Here is a 7,974-nt window from a genome sequence, read left to right as displayed (position 1 = left end):
TTGTGCATGCAAACACTCACATTTTGCAGTACGGCGACAGTGCTCAATCCAAGGTCATTGACACGAAGTCACTGCACTCTGAACGAACGGCCCCAACTCCGGCGCTGGTCCCGGGCGAGTGTTTAATCCGGCGTAGCTGCCACTGCATCCACGGTCACTAAACGGTTGACAACAGCAGGTGTATTCTGTATCCCAGGGTTTAAAATCCAGGGCACAGAGGACGACGTCTCTGCTCGGGCACAGGCGAAAACACGGTCCCGCGGCCGACCCCACACACTTCACTCCGCGCACACTGTGAGCGGACATAGGCACATGGAGGCGGCTTCATTCCAGCGACTACAGGTGGCGTCAAGACCGCGTGACGTCACATCCTTGTCGTCTGCTACTTCCTCCGCGTCTGCTCTCCGCCCAGGCACGTCGCCTTTCAAATGCTCTCATTTCGTCACGCATTTGTTAGAAAATTGCGAGAGACGTTCTAAAAGAGCACCAAGGAAATTTTGAAGAAAAATTGTATCGTCTTGGTCTTTGTTAGAATGTTTTACCGAGCATTCATAAACCCTACTTTTAGCGCTTCGCCAGCGCGGTCCCATGGTGTAATGGTTAGCACTCTGGACTCTGAATCCAGCGATCCGAGTTCAAATCTCGGTGGGACCTAAATTTTTTTTTTTTTTTTCCTTTGCAATAATTTTTTTTATGCAAAGCGTTATTGCACTATAATTTATGCAAGCACACACTCCGTTTCTGCACAGCTGACCACATATTTTAGCGTTCCCGGAGCTTCGGCCGAACGTACCGCAAAGGGATAAAAGAGTAAAATAATGTTTTTCGGAACCGTCGTTATAACATGAAGTGGCCAAACTTTTGGCATTCTCAGGTGATTTCTTTCTTCTTTTGCGGATAGTTAATCTGTGTTTGCACGGAAAAACAGTTTGCTGACGTATTATAATCGACTGGATCGGTTCGCACTTGCCTATCGAGCTAACGGCTCTCAATTGTCTTTGTGCTGCTCATTCCTAATTGCACAACGGTGGATACTGTTGGGTTAGCTAAATACACGCGCGACTGTTCTTACATTCTTTCGCATTCATTCATTGCACTTAGTGGGCGAACTTCGATTAATGTCCGCCCCTTGCCACGCTTTCGTAGGTCGAGACGTGCACGAGAAACGCTACCACGATTTATATTTAGCTGCAGTGATAAAAAAAAAAAGCAAAATAGCGTTTGCATATTACCAACGTTGTCCTTGCGCCCAGCCAGCGCGGTTGAGCAACGTAGTGACGCGTTAAAACGAGGAAATTCTTCCAGCTACACGACATCCGCGCAGCGCAAAAGGAAAAAGAAAGAAAGAAAGAAAAAATAAAGAAGTCAGCAGGAGCAGCTGCTTGTGAGAAAGGCGCCATCTGTAGTCATATCGCCTTACTTTCCGTCTTATGGCACGGCCTTCGAGATTGCTAGTCCTGAGGCCGACGCAGCGGAGATCCTGATTTGACAAAGAAATTTCTACTGCTAACGTGAACCAAACATAGCTCAGTTGCTGCGCAGCTGGCATGTTGGACAGTGCGTAATTTGAAAAAAGGTAACGTCGGTGGTTGAGGTGGTCGTAGTGTCGGTAGTTAGTAGTAGTAACGTTACTAACGTAGCTGCAGTGGTAGTATTGTAACAGTGGTAGTAGTGGTAGCAGCTAGTAGCAGCAGTCGTAGTAGTAGCAGCAGCAGCAGTATAGTAGTAGTAGTAGTGGTGGTGGTAGTAGTACAAAATCTGAATTCTATAAAAAAACGGCACACGAACAATCGCTTTCGTTTTCCTTGACATACAGTAATGTGCCGTATTTGCGCGTATAAAACAGCACATCAACTGCACACAGGTGGCTTGAAAAGTGGAAGCGACGCGCAAATATTTGCAGCACAGCCTCATTCATTATGCCCACAAGGCTTGCAGATGCATCAAGCTATCGCCTTGTAACCACCGTTGCACTGTGCTGCACCACTTGACACATAAGGTAGGTGGAGAAGCCAACTTTAAAACGGTGTGGCACAATGGTTAATTGGAGTTTGTTTACTCTTATTGCTCGGACATCTTGTGGTCGAACCAAATGTAATAATAATAATAATAATAATAATAATAATAATAATAATAATAATAATAATAATAATAATAATAATAATAATAATAATAATAATAATAATAATAAAGAAATATCTCCGCGCAGTATTTGTAAAGTGGTAACGAACAAAGCGCGAACAGTTTTAAGCTTGAAATTTCAGAGAAAAAAAAATACAGCGGCGCTGTAGTCGCCCAAATACAGTACTATGCGAAACAAAATTTTTCAGAACATCGGTGATAAAGTATAAGTGCACAGCTTATAAGGAACATCACCGTCACGCGGGCTGCGTTCGCAATATACAAGCGTTCGTAATACGCGAACTAACCGAGACAAGAACGAAAAATGAGACGAAAATTTATATCGAAAAGAAGTTCAAAGCAGATAATTACTCGTCACTGAAGCCTCCTGAGAAGATACTCCGTTTCGATGATAATATATAATCACTGTCGGGGCAGTTACCTTCGTGGCGCGAACAGAGCAGATGAAACAAAGCCCAGTGAGGAAGACAGGGTGCGCCTGGTTCGTGCTGGATGGCCACCATACAGTATATTGACTCCTAGTGTCGGGTCACGCGTACTAGAAAATATGCGCAGTATGCCTTTCTTCCAGATACAATATTGTGACGGTGAACTGGAAGGAGTGCTGGTATATATTTTCGATGTTGCAGAAACTGCACCATACGCTTCTCGCACTTAAAATGACCACACTTAGCGATCGATGAAAGTTTGGAGAAACGCATAAGGTATTTTTATTCGATACTAAAAGTGTCTCGCAATTCAAAACCCGGCTCCATCGACATTATCGTGACCTCATATGACGCAGATCAAAAGTGGCTGACATCGTGTACGTAGCCAATAGGCTATAGCTATAATGACGATGTTCGTTAATAATAATAATAATAATAATAATAATAATAATAATAATAATAATAATAATAATAATAATAATAATAATAATAATAATAATAATAATAATAATAATAAAGGAGTGCAACTTACGGTTCTTCTGGCTGCGCTAGCTTGAGGCAGCTGTGGTGATCACAGGAACGGAGCGAGTGAGTTCCTGGGAACCTCCTGCGAAACGATACCGAAACTGGCTCGTAGAAACAAGTGTGATAGTAAACTATATATGACGCTCTGGCGCTTACTGTTAATTGTTTAATAGTTTTCGGACGTTCGTTTAACGCAAGAAAAAAAAAACGAAATAAAGAAGCCGAAAATGTCATGTCAGTACCCTTTGACCAAAACTATGGTGGGGAGGGGCGACGATCAGTCTAGGATGGTAATCGATTAGATTCAATCAGGTAATTTTGGATTGCCAAGCAAACATTTCTGTCGCTGAACCCAATAATAGAGGCTTATTTATTTACCTATATTAGATTTTTTTCATGATTTCATGAATTCACGATTTTCTTCCTATTCTTTTTTCCTCTCACAAAAATTTGACTTTCTAAGCTCGAACATTCAAATGGTTAATTCCCTTGCCTCGGTTTTATCCACCTAGTTTAACCACTCGTTTCGTGGCCAATCCCCCAGTGTGGGTATGCGCCACAACCACTCAGGACGACGACGACGACGACGACGACGACGACGACAACAACAACAACAACAACAACAACAACAACAACAACAACAACAACAACAACAACAACAACAACAACAACAACAACAACAACAACAACAACAACAACAACAACAACCTTTGAAGGAGAACGACAACGACTGCCGCTCTAAGAACGAAGAAAAACAACACATCCTGTTCCATGTTGGTCAGTGCTGTCTCTGTTGCATAAGTACGTCGTGTAACAACACCCGCGTAAGATTTTGATGGAAGTACTTCTGCGATTTAAAGTTTGTTTACGCATTTGCCATTATGTTTATTTCTTTCTTTTAATGAAGTTTGCATGCATTTGAAGTGTTCAGAGTCAGTAACAGCTCAGCCGCCCTTCATTTTCGTCACTAGACGGATGAGTCTGGCGCAGGTAAGTACAAAACTAACTAATACTAATACGTACTTATAAACTTCCGGAGTGGAGGGGATTCTCCAAAACTGAAGCCGGTCTACGCCATCTTTCTAGAGGCAAGAAGCCCCAAATGCCGTAGACGCTGCAGCAAAACGCGTAGTGCTTATCGAGCACTACGCGTTTGTGCGCTGTTGGAACAGTGTTTAACTAATCGTGGAATGCTTTCCGAGGGCATTACAACATTTCAGTAGATCATGGCTGCACCAATCACGTGAAGATGACACCGGGTATAACGTTCCACTTGTAACCTAAGCTTTCGTCACTTGAAACGCCCAGCTTCATGTCTTGCGTACCTTTGCTTCATTTGGGAACGGTTGGGTAGGTGCTCGTGTGTACACACATGTCAATATTAAATTTAAGCTTAAAAAAAAAAAAAACGTTGGCACGTCACTGCATGCGGTTTTTATGTAGTCCATGCATGGGCTCCAAGTTAGAAGGAGAGTGGGATTTCGCCACTGGCTTGCAACAGTTTCGTTGTGCTATAAAACACAGTCGTGAGTCTAGCGATAGTCCTGTGTACGTCTTCCCTTGTTTCACTTGCTTCCTATTCATTCACAAGTATATGCCAATTAACTCGCCCAGCAAGAAATTATGTTGTAGGGTAGCTTGAACTCAAGAGCGCTTGTGCTCAACCCCTATTAGAAAAAAGAAAAAAGATATTGCAGGTTTCGGATACACCACGTCACTAAAAAAGCTAATCGAACGAATTGTGAAGAAAAAGCGAGAACACTGCTTTGAAGACTTGCAATATCTAAAATTGAATGGACACAAAACGTGAGTTCCAAACTGAGCTTGCAGTGAACCTATATACATTTAGAAAATTTCAGGCGTTTATTGGAAGTGTTTTCTGCTGTTTCTATGTCTGTCTAGCATTTCTGTTACAATAACAATAACAATAGCTGTTCTGTTCCGACAATAGCGTCCTGCCTGGTAGCTTTTCTTGCAGCTTGCAACAAGAAATGGACGCAGGAACTATTTTCTTGACAGCAACGACACACAGTTGTTAACAGATATACATCTTAAAGAGGTTTCTTCTCCATTTTTCATCGTAAACTGCGAAGGCTATCGAGCGGCGCAGGTAATCTGAAGCCGCCTATGCTCGGTGCGCCCTCCTTTTCTTCCTGCAATACGGGCGCGCCGCGGCTTCACTGGCACCTGTAGGCCGCTGCAGGGACTGCCACTCCAGAAGCTTTATGTAACCTCCTTGGGTAAGTAGTTTAAGTCACGTTAGGCATCACTGATGGATCTAAGTGAAGAAACACAAAAAATAAAGGGGAGAGAGAGAGGATATTTCCTTAAAAAAAGAAATTATACAGACCACGCAACCCAGAGTCAGTACGCATCCCTTCGCGTGATCTACCAATTTCCCAGTCGTACGACTGGAAAATATGACCGACCGACCGATAGATAGAGAGAGAGAAAAAATGTCACAGTTTCGCCCTAAGGGCGAAGCGATGAATGCGATAGCAACACAGCAATGTCATACGAAGTAAGGTGAGCGGCTTTGGTAGCAATATGAATTGTAGTAAACATGAACTGATTAAGTAAGCAGGTGTGCTGCGGCGCAAGTAGACCGACATGAAGAGAGACTCGATGACCACGAGAAGGCGCGTGTGAAACGGTGGTGTAGATGAGAAGCGCTTCCCGTGGGCAGCGCGTGCGAAGGGACACACCTGTAGCGCTGCACTGCCGATCCGGGCAGCATTGCATGTGTAGCGTGCGTTGGAAAATGTGGCCCGACTATAACTAACTGAATGAACAAGCGTGGTGTGAGCGCGCACAAACAAACATGAATAGATCACACTGAATGACTGCAGACAACGACTGTCAAAACGCTGGCAGCAAGCGCATAAGCGTGCAGCGGGCGAAGGTACGTGCGGTCTATCGCTTCAACGGAAACTGAGCGGCGAATGCATGGCGCATAAAGGTCAGAGCCGTGTGGAGATAAGCGACGGTGCGAGCGAGCGACGAGCGCGGTTGTTGGCAGGGGAGAAGTGCGCCCCCCCCCCCCCCCCCCGCTCCCTCCGGCGCTGGCTTCCCGCTTCCTTGCTTGCGCGTGGGAGATGAGTGCGTTCGCTCTCCGTGATAGCGCGCGTCCCCGCACGCTTCCGCTCGGGCATACGGCGCGCGGCGAAGATTTTATCTATAGGGAACCTCACGGCGACGGCGACGACGGCGACGACGGCGACGACGACGGCAACGGCGACGACGGTGACGGCAACGGCGACGACGGTGACGGCGACGGCGACGCCGACGGCAGAAATCCGGTTGAAGTGTCCATATAATTGCTATCGCAATAAAAGTTGATGAGAAAGTCAACCCGGCGTGGTTGCTTAGTGGCTATGGTGTTGGACTGCTAAGCACGAGTTTTCCACGGCAGCCGCATTTCGAAGGGGGCGAAATGCGAAAACACCCGTGTACTTAGATTTAGGTACACGTTAAAGAACCCCAGGTGGTTCAAATTGTCCGGAGTCCCCCACCACGGCGTGCCTCATAATCAAATCGTGGTTTTGGCACGTAAAAACCCATAATTAAAAAAAAAAGAAAATCCCCCGACCAGAACGAATTTCTTTCTTCAATTGCGAAGCTTTCTTTCTTACAAACCCTTCCTTCGTGCTACACTCGGGTGTACTCTCGGGTGGATGACAATTTGTTTCTGTCAGATACTCTGAGAGGTCGGCCTGAAGTACATTCCCCTAGCCAGCTACTCTGCGTCGGGGGGAATTAAGACACAAAAAATAAATAAAAATAAAATAAAATAAAAAGGGGGCAAGATGGGTGGCGATATCCACAGAGCACATCAGGGCCGTATACAGGAATTATTTTCGGGGAAGGTCTTGCGTGGACAGCTGCGGCCATTTTGAAATATTTATATTCACTTATTCTGGCGTGTGACTCAAGCCCATCACTGGCAGTTGATAGCATAAACGTATAATATATGTACACTGAAACGTACATTTAATTATCTGTGTATGTAATTTGAGCTGCAGCGATAATTTCGCGGGCACGGGGGGCCTGTAGCACGTATACATCTGATTTGACTGGACATCAGGACTACTGAAATTGCGCTGAGGCCAGGCCGATCACGGCTATGCTTTTTGCTCCAAGCTGACATTCTCTCGAACTCATCCCGGTGCGAGCATGCCTCACCGGCCTGGGGATTTACTGTTGTGGACATCGGCGAATTTCGCTATAGTGCCAAATTCTGTTATGGCGACATTCAGAGAGGCCGTAGCCAGCCGCACGCGTAGCAGCCCTCTGATGCAATCAGAGCTGATAGGATAAAGAATTCGCCGATGTCAAGAATACCACCCTTTGGAGCGAGGGGGGAGGGGGGCTATTCTGTAAGTGTCCACCTGGTGGACATGTCCATTTCGTCTGCTGCTGAAGTGCTGATTGACTGGGCTGACGTACGCGTCAGAAGGAGACAGGCGCCCCCAGCCAATCAGCACTTCAGCAGCAGACGAAATGGACATGTCCACCAGGTGGACACTTACAGAGCACCTCCCCTGTTCAGACAAAGCCTCGCCCTCCCCTGCGCGGATACGCGGCAGGACTGCTCAACAGCGCGGCAAGGCGTGCCCTGGAATGGCGCACCAACGCCGCCTCTCTGTCTGTGGCGAATTGCGGTTTCGCATTTTGACATATGTAATCAATTTTATAATGCATTAGGAGTGTCAAAGTGGAAAAAAGTGCGTGCGCGCGCGCGTGTGTGTGTGTGTGTGTGTGTGTGTGTGTGTGTGTGTGTGTGTGTGTGTGTGTGTGTGTGTGTGTGTGTGTGTGTGTGTGTGTGTGTGTGTGTGTGTGTGTGTGTGTGTGTGTGTGTGTGTGTGTGTGTGTGTGTGTG

At 45.9% G+C, this 7,974-nt stretch overlaps 1 non-coding gene across 1 annotated transcript; it reads left to right on the top strand.

The window, feature by feature from the left end:
- Window positions 1–582: 582 nt before the first annotated feature.
- On the top strand, window positions 583–654 carry Trnaq-cug (transfer RNA glutamine (anticodon CUG)). The gene has a single exon. It is a non-coding gene; the product is annotated as a tRNA-Gln (tRNA).
- Window positions 655–7,974: the final 7,320 nt, after the last annotated feature.

The sequence above is a fragment of the Dermacentor silvarum genome, unplaced genomic scaffold (assembly GCF_013339745.2).
Source record: "Dermacentor silvarum isolate Dsil-2018 unplaced genomic scaffold, BIME_Dsil_1.4 Seq516, whole genome shotgun sequence".
In the NCBI taxonomy this organism is placed as follows: domain Eukaryota; kingdom Metazoa; phylum Arthropoda; class Arachnida; order Ixodida; family Ixodidae; genus Dermacentor; species Dermacentor silvarum.
This window is presented reverse-complemented; position numbering and strand designations above follow the sequence as displayed.